Source organism: Sarcophilus harrisii, chromosome 3, assembly GCF_902635505.1.
Source record: "Sarcophilus harrisii chromosome 3, mSarHar1.11, whole genome shotgun sequence".
Classification (NCBI taxonomy): domain Eukaryota; kingdom Metazoa; phylum Chordata; class Mammalia; order Dasyuromorphia; family Dasyuridae; genus Sarcophilus; species Sarcophilus harrisii.
Genome location: NC_045428.1, coordinates 138871579 through 138891693, shown reverse-complemented (window position 1 = coordinate 138891693; position 20115 = coordinate 138871579). Strand labels below are relative to the sequence as shown.

The 20115-nt window shown below is 32.4% G+C and overlaps 1 protein-coding gene across 1 annotated transcript in view; it reads right to left on the bottom strand.

Moving 5' to 3' along the window:
- Positions 1-20115, bottom strand: part of GPC5 (glypican 5) — a 2065974-nt gene that overhangs the window by 1954682 nt on the left and 91177 nt on the right. The gene's annotated exons all lie outside the window — the stretch shown is intronic.

The window sequence follows — 20115 nt, the reverse complement described above, 5'->3', positions numbered from 1 at the left end:
GGGTGTGGAAACATTCAAAAATGATTTTTCTAAAATCACACAGAATGAATGGATCAGCCAGAATTCAAACCAAACTTCGCTGCTTGGTTTATACCATACCAAATATGGTAGCCTTCCCAATATGCCATATTGAAATTAATTACTCTAACAGATTTCCAAATGATTATGTTAAATCTATCAACTATAATTGAATTTGTATGGATAGATAAATTATAATTATATAATTTATCAACTAATAATATCCAATTACCAAGGACTTATCTAGCTCTTATTCTTACTTTTATCCAGTGCTACGAGCTTGAACAAAAATGAAATAACTCCTTTCCCTGAAGGGGATTACATTCTATTGAAATGATGTTCACCCTAGAACAGGCAGTTTAATCTAATTAATTAATTTTACATTTAGTTAAATGAATAAATGCTAGAATCCGTAGGGCTGAAACTATCAGTGCTATTAACTAACTCCATTTTGTTAGGCACATTTTACAAATGGGGAAATTAGACCACTCATTAATAGTATATCAGTATATTGGAAAAATAACAGATATATCATGGAATCCCACACATTTACTTTAAAGTCAATATATAATAATATTCTATACTGAAAAAAGCATTAAGACAGTCTGAACTTTAAACATATTAATCAGGCAATTGAAGAAGTGATGAACATAGAGGTTGAACTTAGAGTAAGACAGATTTAAGTTTAAATTGAACCTTGGGCTTTAAGGATTATGTGATCTTGAGCAAGTCACTTAACTGCAGTCAAGCTCAGTTTCTTCATCTTTAAAATGGGAATAATAATAGTATCTACCTCACAGGATTGTTATGAAAATCAAATGATGTAATATATGCCAAGTGTTTTGTGAACATTAAAGGGACATATAAGTACTAACTTTTCTTAATCAAAGTAATCCACTTACATAGCTGATTTAAACAAACATATATCTTCATAAATGACTCCAACAATCACTTAAGAAAGCAAATTAATGAAATTTTTGGATATGTAGAACACATGATAAATGTTTATTTACATATGAATATTAGCACTTCAAATTAATACTTGAAAATAAAGTATTTTAACCTAATGAACCTTCAAATGAATGCTATATTCTTATGCACTTTCTTTTTTTATCTAGTTGTGGTTATTTTGTCCCTTTGTTATTTGGTACTTCATACTAGAGAAGAAAAATGGTCTTTGAGGGAGCTATTATATAGCTTTTAGCATTAGAGATATCCTGCACAATAATCTATCATTTTAAACCCTGAGCAAGAAAGTAGCTACTAGGAGTTTTTAAAATCATCCTCTGGAGCTATTTAGAAATGAAATGTCTACACATATACAAAAGACAAACAAAACAGATACACATACAAAAATACTGAATCATAGAGAAATCACATGATATAGCAGATAGAAAACCAGCCTCTCATATACCCTTCTGGGACCACAGCCAAGGAACAACCTGTTGGAAACCTATGAAACTCTCTAAATCTATAAATTTTAGACATAATTAAGTGCAATGAAGTAAGAATTTTCTAAATGTAGTAATTCACTCACACACATAATCACAGCTAGATGTGGGGAAAAAAAGGAAATTAGTGTCAGGGAGCCTTTTTTTTTTTTTTTTCAAATTGTCAGTTTTGTCTTGTTTTTAATTCATTCTACCTAGTAGACCAATGGTATACACAGCATATTAATTCAAACATCATTAAGTCTAAATAATGCATTTCAATTATTGATTTATTTAGGAGACATAACAAACATAAAATTAGGATAATAATAGCACTTACTCCATAGAAAAGTCTAAGATTTAAATGAGATAATATATGCAAAGCACTTATCACAGTACCCAGATACATAGTATATATATAGCACTTTAGACAGATTTCCATGTGAAGTCCAAGAGAGACATAATGATTATGTCATTTTAAATCAAATATCAAAAACATAGGCTTTAACTTCAGTATATATTTTAATGTTAGATATAAATCAATTATTTTAAGTAATTCTGATAAAAAATAGGTCAAAAATCCATATAGATCAGATACTGCAGCAAAATAAAGTAGAGAAAGTTTAAAAAGAACAATTAAAAGATTTCATAAAATTAAGGAGATAGATACATACACATATGTATATGTGCATATATAGAGACACTCACTCATGCAATTTATTTTTGCAGATAGCCAAGAGATATATGTGTGTATATATAAACATGCATGTACATATATATATATTTATATACAACATATATATATATATATGTGTATGTGTGTGTGAACTAACCCATGCAGTTTCTTTTTACAGATAACCATATTGTGCTTGCAGAACTTTAAAATAAATCTTTGTCCTCTGCAGAGACAGCATTTAAGATAAAGTACTTAAAGAGTGATCTAGATAAGGTAGCACAGATTCAGAATGAACACATAGGCACAATATAAACTCAAGGAATAGTATAGACACTCTGCAGATTGAGTAAGTATTAGAACACATATATCTGAGACATCAACTTCAGCAAAATAACATTAAAGAGAAAGAATGGACTAGAAGACGCTAAGAAGTTTAAGATTTGTTTCAGGTTCATCTAGACCACATTCACTGACCACCAAGCACATAAAAAGACAAGGATGCTGTAACTCCATAATGCTGCTCACAATGATTTGCACATCATGCTGACTCATGAAAAAACAGGGAAAGTTGAAATTTATACTGCCCTGTGTGCAGTGGAAAGAATGATGTGTGGATTTCATACATTATAGTCTATGGAACTATAGAGTGTATGACCAAATAGGAGCATCAGAGAAAGCCATATGTATTAAAAGCTAATGTAAAAAATATTCTATGCAGGTCACACAACAAATATGATAGCAGACAATTAATAGACCGTCTAAAAGGTTGGAGATCACAGAGAATTGCCAACTAGGATTCTTTTTTAAAAAAACACAATTAGGATTAAGTAACTGAGCAAGTCAGGATTGCATTGGTTTTCTGCTTTGGTTTCCTCAATTGGAAGATAAAAATAAGTATCTATCTCCTAAGGTTGTTGTGAGGATTAGATAAGCTAATAATTGAAAGCTCTTAGAATAATACCTGGTATGTAGTAGGTGCTTAATAAATGCTTGTTTCCTTTCATCCTTCTCTGAGATCTATGAACTGAGAAAATTGTCTCAAACATCGAGAGATTATTTGAGTGACCAGTACATGTCACAGGTGAATCCTGGGACCTAAGCCAGCTCTTCATCTATTATAACCTTGTCTCTTACTATAAATGTGGAATAAACAATCATTCAGCTATTTGGATAAATATGGGCACAAAGAATCTCAATTCTGATATTCAGTGTGTCTGTGCTATCATAAGTGACACATCTGAATACTAGCCTAAATATAGTAATGCTATAACAATGGTATTTAGTGCCATAACTCATGCATACGATATATTAATTGTAATAATATGACAACTGTTTGCCTACTAGAATTTTAGAGGTAATAAAAAGTCCTTCTTTCCCACTTAAAAATCACTTACTTAATTCTACCTGACGCATGAAACTCTACAAATATGGATCAACTTCTTTGATGTGAGATTTCTTATCTTCTATTAATACTGAAAACAATCCTAGTCAAGGTAACACTTCTAGGTTAATCATTTATTTGCCAACCTTGTACGTATTAGATTAATTCTTGAGAACAAGAGACAATGAGTTTTCATGAGGAAGGAAAGGATTACACAAGTGAGAGAAAGGATAAAGTTAAGCTAAGGAAGAAAAATTAATTACTGTCATTGTAACATTTTAATTTTATTTTGGATACCCAAGTTTTCTTGTATATATATATATATATATATATATATATATATATATATATATATATATAAAGATACACACACACACACACACACATACACACATTCATATGTCTAAAATCACAATCCAGGCAACCCTACAACCAGATACCTAACACCATACCACTTTCTCCTATTATTTCTGTTTTTCACTAACACTTTTTTTGTGTCCCCTCCTTTCTTTTCCTCTTCAAAGATATTCTAATTTTCATTTTGGGCAGACTTCATTCTTATAAAATGTTAATAAAGTCTAGAATCCCATTCAAGATGAGATGAATAACTACTGTCCCTTCTCTTTCTAAGCATTTTGTACACTTTTCTATTCTTACTTGTTTCTTCTTGAAAGCTTCTTAAGAAAATATACAGAATTAATAACCACTTCTTGTAAAGATATTCTATAAATTTGACTTTGTCACTGCCTCAAACTACTCCTGAGTATATACTCCATTAGTTATCCTTTAGATGGCAATCTTATTTTCTGTTTTGCTACTATTGGTTCAAATAATCATAAGTAACTGATTACTGATTAGGCTTTTATCTTAACATTTGAAAGAGACATGATTTTATCAGTATAGGAGTCTATACCAATGCAAATCTAAATCTGTCTTCCATTAAATTACTGTGGTCCAAAAATTCATCACTTAGTGACCAACCTTCTAATAATACATGTCCTCAAGGTGAAAAAGTCTGGTTCTCAGAAAACTGGCCTTCTGACTGTTGAATCGATGTCAAAATCCAGGTTCTGAAGGACATGCCATGATTTGTATTTCACTGGTATATCCTTAAACAAAATCTCCTTATTCATATGGACTATTTCTTTTTTATCTTAATCTCACTTCCTATCTTTTTTCTTAACATCACTTAACTATTAGTACCTAGAATAAGCTACCTTACATGAAACACATATTTAACATGTTTGTTGAACTTAGAAATATCAATTATAGATGCATGTGATATAGCAAATATATTACAAAAATAAATATACACATATTGATATATGTGTGTATATGCATATATATAAATGTGCATCTATTAACACATCCTTATACAACCTTATTGTATATATTGTACATATGTACAATGATATGTTATATTATTGTATATATACAACTTATGTTTTAATTTTATGGGTTCCTAGGATTTAAAGTTAAAAGGGAATGTAAGAATCATATAGTTCAACACTTAATCTTCTAGATAAGGAAACAGATTAAGAGATTTGCCCAAGAATACAAAGGTAGTTAGTGACAAGCTAGGCTTCAGGTCCCATAACTAAAATTAAATTCCACCACACAATTTCTCATATAGAAATGGAGTGGTGCCTACCTCTCCTGATTATTCATGATACTCAGAAGGCCTTCATATATTGTGCATAGTCACAGCAGACCAAAGTCTGAAATCCAGATCCTATGACTGTAATTCTAGTATTTTTTTCTTATGATGAAGTACTCACATAGATGTTTTTAAGTAAATAAAAATACTTCATCCTCCCAAATTCTCACTATTCAAGCAAAGAATTGCAAATACTATATTTTCACAAATTCAAGTAAAATATTCCAGAAGTTATTGAAAGAAGCATTTAAAGATAATGTAATTCTAATAAAAATTACTTCTCTTAGCACCCCATGAAATCCATTGAAACTGAATGAATTGGTCTTCTTGAAACATATCATGTGATTTTCCTTCTTATTAACTGCTTTCATGCTGTTCTCTCTCTCTAGTATGTCCTCTTCCAATTTGTGCATGTCAAAAGAGTTACATGTAAAATGGGAGCATTAGGAGATTCCCTCAAGATGACAGAGGAAAAAATTTTAACCAATCCCAGTTCCCCTTAGTAATACCACAAGAATGGTTACAAATGCAGTTTTTTGCTTCATTTGGCACAAGTAAAAAAACAACAGAAGGAAGGGGAAATTCCCATAGGGCAGTGCCCATGAGAAAAAAGTAAAACAAGAGCCAAAAACTGTATTTTTCAGTTCCTATTTCACTCATCTCTGCCCTCATTCCAGGTCCCAGGTCTGAAGGCAAAGGGTTCCACAGTGACAGATGAAGGCTCCATGGTGAAAACAGCACTGAGTTATCCACATGAAGAACTAAAGGCATGCTTCCATTAGAAACCATCCTATCACCATCTCGCTATAAACATCCCAGACATTTCACAAACACAGCATCCAAGAATGTTTCTATTTTGTTTTGATAGTCTTAAATTGGAAAGAAAAGACAAGGAGAAAGAAACACACACTGGGGAAGAAATGAGGAAGAGGTGAAACTCAGTCAGAATTTCTCATAATTCAGGTGTAAAAGAGAAAAATATATAAATATGAGGCAAGGAACAAGACAGGGTTGGGATATGGGGAAAAACATCTCAGATACCTCACTTTTACAAAAGGAAGGGGGAAGACACATACATACACACACACAGCTATAAAAACATCTCGAGTCATACACCCAATATGTGCCGATTATAGGACTTGCACCCAATTCTTATTAAACCAAGGCTTTCAACTATGCAACACTATCTGTCCAACATCAAAAATATGAAATAAAATTGGGGGCTGACCTTTAAGACCTCTAAAGTTGGTTCCAGTTTTAACATTCTAGTATTTAATTTTTAATATAGAAGATGGTAATAAAAGATTTTGGAAAATATAGCAATCCCACTGTCATCATTACTATATGTTAACAGAGAAAATTCCTTGCATGTAAAATTCTGAAAATGGGTATCTTAGCTTGCCTTGCAGCAGGTTAATAGTACATTTTATGTAAGGACACAGAGGCTTACAAGGCAGAAAAATCTTCTGTTTCTATAGCATATAGAGAGCTGGACTGGGAGATAAAGCAGAGAGTATCCTGTTGGGTACTAAAGACTGTGCCAATTTCCATAACTAAACCTCTCATTGAGTCCTGTATTGCTCAATTTCATGGTTTCTATGATGTACCCTTTCTAACTACATTCCCAGAAGCTAGGGCCAGATCCCAAATCTTTTAAAGACAAGGATTCTAATTCCTTTCATTAAAAGAGTACCCAGGCCTGAAAACCATTCTGGCTTTTAGAAGATAAATGAACTTCTCAGACGCTTAGAAATAGCCATGTAAAAAGAACAGATTTTGTTTCAAATATAATATATGATTGAGTTGTTTTAAATGTGATTTTTTTGCTTAGTTCTGGTACTTTTAAATTGACTATTAATGTTGAATCTTGCTCGAAATATTCAGTATTTCAAAATTCCCATTTAAATGTAACTAATATATTCTAAATTGATGTGAATTGTAAAATAACAGAAGCAATTCAATTTTATTTTATTTTAAATTTAAATTTTTAAAAAAAAGTTTCCTGGATTCTGAGCAATAGTTCAGGAAATATCATTTAGCTTAAAGGTTTAGTCATCTATACAATAGATATATCTGTAGAATGCATATATTATAAATTCACATGTAACACCTCTTCTGTGTTTTCTCCCTTAATTGCCATGCATACTGGCACATTGGATTCCCAAAAGATGACTGACTACTTCTCCCTTCAGTGTTTAGAGGTAAGCTTAAAGAGTTAAAAGTTGTCTAATACTATTGCTCTCTATCTGGAATGTTCTTCAATTATTTCTAATAAAGCAGAATTAATTAGTTTTTAATAATGTGGTATGGCAAAAGCAATTGTTACAAATACAACTCCCCAATTTAAAAAATGTCTGAGACATACTCTATCACAAATACATAGAGAGTTAGGGGAAAGTACATACAGAATTTAGGGGAAAGTAAGTCCAAGCTTACAGGATAAGTGAATTTTCCATTCATTCTAGCTTTTTAACTTGTCCTTCATAATCTTTCTTGACCGTATCCACATCCAGACTGATATATTTTAAAATTGGAGCATCATTCTTTTAGAAAAGACTGTAGATTGCATGCTGCAGAGTTGAAAAAGATATTTGCCTTCTCTTAAATCTAAAATGACTGAGTAGCATAAAAAGGAAGGAGTGAGAGACAACTCAGCTCTCGGTTTAAAAGGAATTCTTTTTTATTTTCCCTCAAGCAGTATTCACAAATTGCTATTTAGGTGTAACTCCTCCTCTCCACTGGGATTCCAAGGTTTGTAATCTAGCAGAAAAAGAGTCCTGAAGTTGCTGTTTTTTCTTACTGAGTCTAGTTTGTATTCACTGTACCTGTAAATTCTCAATGCACAGACATTGCCATCAGTCGCAACTCTGATGGCAACACTGCTATTCATACCAATTTTGAATCTAAATGCTTCTGAATCTTTGAAGTTCACAAAATGATTTGGTGAAAAAGGGTTTGAAGAGAGAATATCTCTCAAGTTCTTCTCTCTCTAGAATTTGGCTGGAGCTACTAGAGCTTCCACCCAACTTTAGAAATTAACCTATAGCTCAAGAGGGAAAATTGTAATAATTGAAAACTATACATTAAAGTTTACAAAGGAATTCAGTTATCCCCAAATTTAATTAATCATCTATGATGTGTAGGGATCCATTATTATTACACAAAGTCAAAATGATAGCGTTAACATTGCTTTTTTAGGGAAAAGAAGAAATTATAATTCTTCAAGATATCTGCAAGTCCAATTTGGTATTTCTGAATTCACCAAATTAAACCAAGTAAATTTTTGTCTTTTTGTTTTTTAAAAATATCTTTCTGCTTTATTTTGAATAAAGAAATATTAGGAAGTATTAAAACAACTCACATTTCAGAATTTATTAACATGAACCAAAGGTGTTATATTTGTAGATAGTAATATCACTCAGATTTGCCTGGATAATACATATCTTCTATGGAAAGGACTAAGAAACAATAATTTTCTTACTTTTAAACACTGCAGGGCATATTTTTTTCATTAAAGAATATTAGACTCAGGATCTAGTATAAAAAAGCAATCCCAATTAAGCTACAAAGTTTCAGCATTCCATATTTATCATACAAAAACATATGGAATAATAACCCTAGATGGAGAAAAAAAAAGAATGCAGTATGTAAAACAAATACTTTTTATTTTATATTATGGCTCTCTGAACATTAAAATATAATTCTAGAACATCTTAAGTCAAAGTTATAACTGACTAACCATAACTAACCATGCTGCATTTACTAAATATGAAGAAATATGTGAGGAATTTCCTATTAAAATAGCTACTCTAAGAAAATGTTATTCACCTTAAACCTATCATTCATTTACCCTATAAAAAGAAAAGTTGACTATTCCCCAGTCTCTTACTAGGGAGTAATAAGGATGATGGTTTAATATTTTCATTCTTAATCTTCTCTTCCCCTGAGGCAAAAGGAAAAATTTAGCTCTACAGATTTTGTTTCCACATTTCATTTTAAAACTTAAAAAATTTAAAGAAATAATCATACCAATCTTCTAAAAACTTTCCTAAGATTTTTATTTATAAGGAAATAGAAGCAAAACTGTCAAATTTTGTGAACTATATATATTTTATACAAAGAATAGAAACATAAGAACAAAAGCCTTATTGATGTGATTATTTATTGAAATGATCACTCTCGTAACTAGTGGCACAATGCATAGAATATTAGAGTTAGTAAGAAATATTAGAGTTAGTAAGAAAGAGCTAAATTTAAATCTCACCTAGTGACACTAGGCAAGCCATTCAACCTCTTTTGGATTCCTTTTTCTTCATCTATAAAACTACAATAACAACACCACTTACCAGGCAGGGTTGTGAGATTAAGACAGAAGAAAAAAAATAAAGCACTTTATAAAACTTAAAGCATTTTAAAAGTGCTAGCTTTTAACATATGGCCTTTTCTCAATGTTGGACTATATGAATATATGTAAGTTTATGTTATTGATATTTTGAAATGATAACCAACAGTTTATAACAAGTACAGGTAGAGAATAAGAAACACCATTATCAAGCCTGCATTTACTCATACACATGTATAAATATGAGCATGCATAATATTAAGCATGCATAAAATAGTCTTTATCTTGCATTGTCTCCTCAGTGTTCAATTCTTTAGAACAGCAATTCTCAAACTTTTTGGTCTCAGGATCCCTATACTCTCTTAAAAATTATTGAGGACTCCCCAGAGAACTTGTATGACTTATATATAGTAATATTTACTCTAGTAGAAATTAAAATTTCTTAGTATTATTATGAAAAGAGTTTTGACCTCATGTATCCCAAGAGAGTGTCTTGGGAATCTCCAAGGGGATCTTATTTTGAGAACAATTTTTGCTTTAAAACAATCGATTTTTTAAGGTGATTCATTTGCAATGATTCTGTAAGTCTTGCTTTTTCTTAGCACTCCTTAAGCAACAGTATCAATTGACCAACCTGTAAATTGACTGTCAGTGATCTTCACTGATATAAATTCCAAGATTTCCATATTTCATTCTGTGTAATTTTTGACCGTGTTTTACCATAAGTTATCTAAAAAGCACCAATACATTGTACCAAAGGTCTAACTCTTACTCATTTAGTCTCTCTCGAACATTCATATATGATCAGTTTGTCCATCAGCTTTTTCTCATTTTTAATATAAGGCCAGTTTTATGTCCTCAGTCATGATTGTTACACTATTTCACACAACCCATTAGTTACAATCTTTGGGGTATTTTTCTTAATTCCTAAATTGCAATGATTGACAGTAGTATTACTCATTACAGCTTTATCAGTTACATCTAGTTTAGAATGATGGAAAACACTGCAGTTTATTTTATGCAGTCTAGCCCACTTTCCTCTTCCTCCTCAACTCCAGGTACAATTCATTATCCATCTGCAGCACTTTTTTTTTGATGATTTACACATTTGTAGACTCATGCTTTTTCCCACCTGTGTAAATATTTAGACTATTCTCTTTCATATGCTTATGGATTTCACTGAGGAAGATGTTGTGACTCAAGGCTCTGTGGAATTAACTTTATTTTATTGTCCTTAAAGGTATCCCAAGTTAATTGCTTTTTTAAAGCTAATTAACAAGAGACAACAGAATCTCATCCTATCTATCCTTCTTAATATGTCCTTTCTTAATATCTTAAAATAGAGATGCCCTACTCTAGAAAAATCACTTGACAAAAGAACCCCACTTGTACCAGTCTTTTATCACAGACATTATTCATAGGTACACAGATAATGCTCATAAAGATTTTACAAGTGGATAGTCATCCCCAACAACTATCAAACAAAGGCATCCTAGATTAAGAGACAAAAGATCTTGGAGGGAAGTCTAGGAGGCAAAACATGTGAGATAAGACAAACCCACCATCACTACCATCTTGAAATATTTCCACTCACACCCTGATGGAGACTGCTCAAGTCTCTGAAACCAAAAGAACTGAATATAGCAGTATTCCCTCAATCATCAGACCTTCTTTCCCACCTCACCACAGCCATCATCCACAGAAAACAACTTCTTGGAGAAAGGTCTAGCCATTATCAACAATAGTCAATCAACTTCTACTCATAAAGTAAACAAGTCAATCAAGTCAAAACAGCAATGTTCCCTGAGAGTGATGTGAGGCAGCATGTGCCATCTTATCCAGCATCTCCTCTCTGACCCTAATGGACATATCCTAATATCCTGGATCAGACTTGGAGAGAGCAATACTTCTAGCCCAGTACCTGCAGCCATTATCCTGCAAGGCAACTCCCATGGAAATAAAACCTGCTAACTATCCCTGCTAAAGGAACAATGCTTTTGCCACCAAAATCCTGAGTATTGTCAAATTAATGAAGCATTATAATTGTATCAGTGAAAATGATATTTAGGAATAAACATTAACTAATAAACTTTGCTGCTGTACTCTGAGGATTGGATACTTGAATTTTCCCCAAGAACATTACTAACTTTTAACTAAAACTTTCCATAAATGTTGGTTCCTCAATTAAAATTTGTGAACTCCTCGAGAACAGGGACTGCCTCACTTTTCTGTTTTTCATACATGTGCTTTTCACGTGGTAAATGCTTCATTTAGTCATTCCTTCATTCATGAGTATCTCCTATTTCCAGCCTCCTCAAAATAGGGAGAATGAGTCTTTAAAAACTTTTTTTCTAAAGCTGAAAAAGTAAGTATTATGCAAGTTAGTATTTATTGAGACGTATTTGTTTGGCTTTTAAGGGGAAGAGAAATAGATAAAAGGTGCAAAAATACCATACCTACCTTCTCTTACAATCTTTCTCCTTAGAGTCTTAAAAATCAATCCTTAAGTGCTTTGAAAATTGTATCACCTCCAGCATGGATATCTTGTGTATAGATCTGATCATTTTTGACCTCTTACTCTCTGACTTCATCTTCTTTAGTGCCTTTTCCACCTTTCCATGTAGTACATCTCTCACAAAGGTAAAAGAATTCTATTGTGGTTCTGCTATTATTTTGAATGTGAAGAGTTCACTGTAAAATCACGGGCTGTTGTGGTCTATTCTATCTATTTTTCTTCCTTCTGGTTTATTTTAAGCTTTTATACATTTTCTACTGACAATTCATTTTCTCAAGTGGCTTTTTCTGTATTTAAGACAATAGCACTTAATCTTCCTCAATCCTGCTCAAGTTTCTTTACCTCTCTGAGTCTATTTCCTCTTTTATAAAATAAGAGGAGTTATCATCTGTTCAGTCATTTTTCATTCATGTCCAACTCTTCATGACCCCATTTGGAGTTTTTTTGGTAAAAAAAAAAAAATACCACAATGGTTTGCCATTTCCTTCTTCAACTCATTTTACAGATGAGGAACTGAAGCAACTGGGATTAAGTGACTTGCCCCAGGGTCACATAGCTAGTGTCTAAAGTTATTTTGAATTCGGGAACATGAGTTTTCCTCTCTTCAGGTCCATCATTCTATACCCTACACCACCTAGCTGCATCTTCCACACAGAGTTGTTTTGAAATCATAAAAGATAATAACAAACAGGTGAACCCCTTGATCTACAAGATCCGAGTCACTTCTACTGGGCAATGTGAGCTATCTGGCTCAATGCTGAAAGACTGTGCATAATGATGCAATCTCATTATTGATCACTGAACAGGAAGTTGATTAATCAGTAGGCCTAGAAAGAGAAATGATTTCTGTCCTCTCTATGAAATATGTGATATGTAGATTTATATGGATGAGGGTGGAAGTATGGCATTGCTGGCAGCCATAAAGTCCAGTTAAATCACACAGTTTAAACGAGTCCAATCCTGGATCCTTTCATGCTTCTTTTCCCTTTCACTCCTCCTAAACTGAAGGTTAAAATGTTAAAAAGGTTAAAAAGGACTTAATAATAAAAAAAGAAAGTCCCACACAGCAAAAATATTTATTGCAGCATTTTTGTAGTAAGAGAGAAATAGAAACAAAGATGCATGAACAATGAATAGGAAAGGGAGCAAAAAAATGTGAGTTATATTATGTCATAGTACAATGTATTGTACTATGTATTGTAAAAATTGTTAATAAGATTAATATAGAGAATCATAAGAATATATCAATTAATACAAAATTAAATAAGCAGAACCAGGACTATCCAATGACTGCAGCAATTTAAAGAGAAAGAATAGCTACTGAAAAAATTGAGAGTATTAGAACAAGTGGTTAATTGTGGGAAATGAGTGAACCATATTGTGACTCAATCTTGGAGCTAACGCAGTACCTTTCCCATTCATTTATTACTCTTGTCCAATTTCTGTCTTGTAAGAAAAATGATATTCAATTGTAGGAATTATGAAAAAAAACTTTATTGAAACTAGGCTTATGTGGCTGAGAAATCTGAACATCTGTTGTTTAGAGACCTTTACCTAAGGATTTAGATTATGCTTACTAGAAACACAATCAAATCCTAAAATTGATGCAAGAGACTTTCTCACAATGGTACATCTCAAGCAATCCATGTTTTATCTGAAAACTGGCCCCACTTGTGATTAATCACTCGTTTCTATGATCCTTTGGTGCTTTATAGACACTTAGGGGATTGAGACAATTCTTTTCTGAGTTCAGGGAATTGCATCTATTTGTTCTCTTCCTCCCAATTTGAAAAGTCCTTAATCTTTCATCCAATTAGAAATCAGATCTAATTGTATTTGATCCTAATGTATTTGATCTAATGTATTTATCTAATGTATTTGATCCTAAATTTGATCCTAAAGAAGATATGATAATGCACATCATTCTGTGGACATGGAACACTAAATATAATACCAAAATTGGCTGAAAAGATTAATTTTGCTGAACTGTTTTATTTTCTCTCTTATTTTTTGTCAAATAATATTTCTCTAAGAAGGAAAGATGAAACATATATTATAAAATGTAAATAATATAAAACCAAAACATTTCACTACAATAGGAAGCTAAATAGTATATTGGAGTGGAATTGGAGAAAGGCCTGAATTTGAATCCTGCCTTAGACACTTATTAGTTGGGTGACCCTGTACTCTCTTATCTTAATTTCTTCTGTAAAATAAGAAGTAAAAATAGCACTTACCACACATGGTTGTTGTAAGAAACAAAATAATTAAGATACACAAAGTGCTTCCTTCATAAATGCTAATTTTTATAAAAGTTAAAGCATCTATTTCTTTTACTTCAAGATTCTCATTAGATAAAACTTAATTAATTCCATAATTAAACCTTTAATTTTCTCTGGGGACTCCAACTTTTTATCTGTCCTCTTTAAAAATTTCCTTCTTTTCTCACTCTGTCTCTCAGAGCCTAGAGGGAAAGTAAGCACATTTCTTGCTTCCAATTGCCACTTACACATACTTAGTTCACTAAGCAATTTCTTCTTGAAAACAAATCCCAATCCTAAAATATCCCATCTCCCAATCTTTATTGCCACCTACAAAGGTATGCTCTGACATGTCTTGGATGAAATGCTGAGGCTCAGAAAATCCTGAGCTCAAAATCTGCTTCTAATTCTTGTCAGCTCTGTGATTCTCTATGAGCCTCAGTTTCCACATCTGTAAAATGGGGTTAACGGTTTTAGTTAACATCTCACAGAGTGAAATGAGATTTTTTTTAATTAAAGCCCTTAGAAAAGTTTAAGTGCTAAGTCAGCCCTTTTAAACCTCCAGACTTCTTTGGTACATTCCTATTTTCACTTTATCTTTGAGAAAACCCAAATCACGGAGGTTTTTTGCACCTCTTCCACTGCCAACGAAGATATATATATATATATATATATATATATATATATATATATATATTTAAGCTATAGGGTTGTGTTTGATTGTTTTAGTTCTTTAATGTCTATGATTTCTACTTCAATTTTATTTCAGCTAGCAGTCTTCTGTAGACTTCATTACTACTCCCCATCCAAAATTTAAAATGCTCAATCTTTGAACCACTATCTTCCTCTACTTCTTTGTCATTCTTATCTGTTTTTCTCTATTTTAACCTAGATCTCTTCTATTTTCTCCTATTTAACTAGTCTATCAACCCTGTTTTAATTTACTTTTACCTACCTAAGTCTTGACACTACAGGTAGCTATTTCAATCATGGTTTCTCCTTGCATATGATAACATCTGATCTGTTGATCTACTGTTATTCCCATCCTGTAACCCTCAATTTTGAGTTATTCCTACTGTCAACAACTCTTACCTAGACTGAAACTGCTGGAGCTCTTGGAGTGATTGCAAAATTATACTAATTGAATCCACTACAAAATCATTCTGTCTAATCTCAAATAGACCCCCAGTTCTGCACAATAGTTCTTTTATCTTTATTTATCTTCCCCAACACATATTCTACAAATCCTATTCCAAACTTTCTGTTCTCAAGCTCCAAAATGTACTCCATATCATCCCTGTCCTCTCCCACTTTTGACAGATAACCTGATCTCCTATTTCAGAGATGAGGCCATCTGTCATGAACTCATCATTTTCCCTCTAAACCTTCCAATAGCTTCATCGATCTAGTCTTTCAGGCTCAGAGAAAGGTTTCTTGTCAAAACAAAACATTTCACCAATACCTTCAATCCCATCTCCTCCTATCTCCGCAAAGACACTGCTCCATCAATCATATACCTCCCCAACTCCTGTCCCCTCTTCTCTGTCTCTGTCTCTCAGTCTCTGTGTACATGTATCTGTCTGCCTGTCTATATTTGTGTGTGTGTCTCTGTCTCTCTCTCTCCTTCATCCTTTATCTTACAAATATGTTCAAATATATCTTTTAGTTAGTTCTTTAAGTCCTTAAGAAAAAGACCTTCTTTTTATTCTAGCATCTCCTCACTATGGTTGTCTCTTCTTCTACTGAAACAATTACTTCAACAATCACAACAGCCTCCTTTTTTCTTACTATAATGAGTTTTTTAAATCTTCTTTCTTATCTTTCTGGACAAGGTCTCCCAATGCATCTGGGGCCATCTCTAGTCATTCTGACCTATGTCATAAAACTGAACTCAAATGATTCTGCAGGAGAGAGTATGATAACATTGCACAGCCCAGCCTCACTTAAATTCAATTTACTTGCAAGTCAAGATATTACCATCCTGATGTAATTGTAGAAGGAAGGATGAACAACTGCGATCTCTTTTCCTTTCTTTCTACTCCAATCGATCCAGCTCAGATTTTCATCTATTCTCATCTAAATAATTAAAATAGTCTTCTTACTGACCTCCCTGACTAGAAGCTATCTGCATTTCAATTCATTATTCATACCACTGCCCAAATAACTTTCCTAATGCACCACCACAATCTTGCCATTCCTCCATAGAGAAAATAACATGTAGCCCTACTCCCTCCCAAATCAATGTCCTCAGCAATCTGGTTTCATCCTTATAAAATTAATTTGCTTTACTATACTGCAAATTTTCACCAAAGTGTACTACTCTGAGATTTCTCAGTCTAATGCTGCTCTCTTCCCTTTACTTCATGTCTAGAATGGAGAGCCTCTCCATCTCCATTTGCTAAGGACTAACTTGAGTGTGTCCTCCTTTATGAAGTAATTTTTCTGATCTTGTCTCCTACACTAACCTTTATTCCCAAGTGAAACTGATCTTTCCCCCAATAATCAGGTATTTATTAGAAATATATTATGTTCCAGGCACTATGGGGCCCAAAGACAAAAAAAAATTAAATTGCCTCTGTCCTAACAGAGCTTTAAATTGATAAAAAGAGACATATCCATATATAAGTATATATTAAAAAGTACAACATAATTGTACTCCAGCACTAGCAGCTGGAGAATCAAAAAAGACTTCATAGGATCAGAGATAGAAAATTGAAAAGTTCAAACCCCTTATTATAGCTATATTATATAACAAAAGAAGGGACCTATCCAAGATCACAATAGGTCATAAGAGGCAGAGCCAGATTTCAATCCCAAAACTCCGAATACCTGCACTATACTGATTTATGTAAAAGGTAGCTTTCTAGTTAACTTTGAATGAAACTAGGACTTTTTCCAGATTTTACACAGCGCTTCACCTATATATATCTAATATTAGATTTTAAAATTATGTATTCAATTGAATGTTAAGACAATATTTTATTAAAATAGCATATATTACATATAAATATATAGTATGTGTTTGTTCTAAAAACATATGTAACATAATATATTAAATTATAACAAGAAACATAAATTTTATATTAAATGGATAAACTATAATATATAAGCATCTCTTCTCTGCATTAATCTCACTCTCCCCTGTAATCACAGATATTCCCCATTTTAGATTTTATATATATATATATATATATATATATATATATATATATCATAGAGTCGAGTCTATGTTGTCTCTAAATTTATACCTTCTGTAGAGCCTAGTATCAGGCTTTGCACATAGTAGGAGCTTAAATGTTTTTGGCAACTCTTTTTTTAATATCTTTTTACTTACAAGATATATGCATGGGTAATTTTTCAGCATTGACAATTGCAAAATCTTTTGTTCCAGTTTTTCCCTTCCTTCCCCCCACCCCCTCCCACAGATTGCCGGTAGACCAATATGTGTTAAATATGTTAAAGTATATGTTAAATACAATATACGTATACATGTCCATACAGTTATTTTGCTTTGGCAACTCTTTTAATGAAGGATAGTTTCTTGCCCCTTCATTTAAAAAAAATCCCCTTAAAAAACCTATAAATATCGAATTACCAAACCAACATCATTCCTTCAATATTCACAATACAATATTCAAAAATTTTTCTTTCTTTGTTTCATGGTGTATATATTTCTTTTCAATTCAGAAAACTATTCTTAAAAGCAACCTATTTCATTTATTTGTTTTCCCAATTTCTCATTCTTAGCTATAAACAAGAAGCTATGAACAAGTTATACTGCAAAGTTAATAATAAAAATCTTCCAGTTTAATGCGTTTCCCAAAGACACATTGTATTGCCAAATATTTTCTTTAAAATTTGAGGTTTCTATGTAAGGTACTTGAGAGAAATTATTTCTTTGCAAGCAGAATATAATTGTTTCTCTCATTTCTTTAATCAGCTCTCAGCAATACAGTGAGAATTTAAATGGCAAAAATGCAAATGGCTCATTGTACAGCGTTAAAGCAGGCTATGGGACTTTTGAAACATCAAATCAAATGTATTAGAGCTAGAAGTTATGGCAGAGATCATCTAGTCTAACATTACCTTCTTAGAAATAAGGAAAGTGAGATCCAGAAAATTAAGATTAATTACCTAAAGCTACAAAGCAAGTTACAGGTTTAACATGAACTAGAATGTGGGCTTCTTAATACCTAGTGTAAGAGTGTTAGTGTGATACACTAGTGTGTATCATTCTCATTTTTGGTTTTTGTTGTGTGCTTTTTTTAAACCTAATCTGTGATTTCCTTGGAGTAGAGTAGAAGTATCTAACACAGGGCTAAAAACACTGCCCTCACTCCTACTGCAGTGGCTGTAAACTAGATTAAAATATACTTGGGAAATTTAATAAAATAAATAAAAAAATCAATGAAATGTAGATGATGCTAATAAAACATAATTTTATAAGTCAACATACAAATTTCACACAGCTTCTAATCTCTGAGTTTGAGGTGCTGGGATAGGGCATGTCTAGGGAAGAGATTCCTTCTACCAATGTTTTCCGGTACCTGTTTCTAGGTATTTTAGAATTTTAAAGAATTACTTAGTGGACTTAAAATTATATGACTTGCCCAGGGTCACATAGTCGCTCAGTATTTATTTGGATTTAAATTCAAATCTTTCTGTTTACAAGGTCAGCTCTGCCCACTTTACTATGATATCTCTTATCTAGAAACAGGAGAAGTACATGCAAATATCTATAAATTCATAGGGACTTAGTCATAATATCTATGTCTGGAAGTCAAAGTTCCAAGAATATTTAATTGATAATCTTATCAAATGGATTGAGTTTATAATCTTACAGTAATAGCTGTTTAATACTTAAATGTTCATAAAGTGTGTAATATATAAAAGACAGAGAAACATGTACAACAATTTCCCTATCCTCTAGTAATTAAAAATACTAATAGTTAAACATTTATACAGCACTTTCAAATTTTCAAAGTACTTTACAAGTATCTCATTTGATTCTTGCAACAACACTGAAAAGTAAGTGCTATTATCATATGCATTTTCAGTAAGGAAACTGAAGCCTACAAAATATACAAGTTAAGTGACTTGGAAAGGGTAACACAGCTAATCACTGTCTTCAATTCAGGTCAGCCTGACTTCAGGTCCAGCAATTAATCTAGCATGTCACCTAGCTATTCTCTAAAATATCTGCATATAATCACACACATAGAGTAAATTAAGGAGAGGTCAAAAATCTTACAAAATTCATATCAGTTATACAAAAAGATAATAAATAGGATCAAAAGTTTAAGTCAGGAGGAATCATTGATTTATGGAGGAAGATGAAGCAGGGAGAGGAAAACTATTTGTAGAAAACCATAAAAAAGCATAAGATTCAGTATGGGAAACAATGCTAGAGTAGAAAACCTATTACTAAAAATAGCAATTTTAAAATATATATATATAAACAGGGGCAGCTAGTTAGTGCAGTGGATAGAGCACTAACACTGAAGTCAGCCCTGAGTTCAAATCTGACCTCAGACACAACACTTCCTAGCTGTGTGATCCTGGGCAAGTCACTTAACCTCAATTGCCTCAGCAAAAAAGAATATTTATATATACGTATGTATGTATATTCACACACACAGATATAAACACTTAAATTCAATGACAAGTCAATTGAATGGTGCAGTAGATAGAGCATCAAGTCTGGAGTCAGAAAGATCTGGATTCAAACCCAGCTTCAGACACTTACTATCTGTGTGACCTTGGGAAGCTTTGCTTCAGTGCCTCCTATTTTAAAATAAGTTGGAAAAGGATATAGCAAATTACTCCAGCATCTTT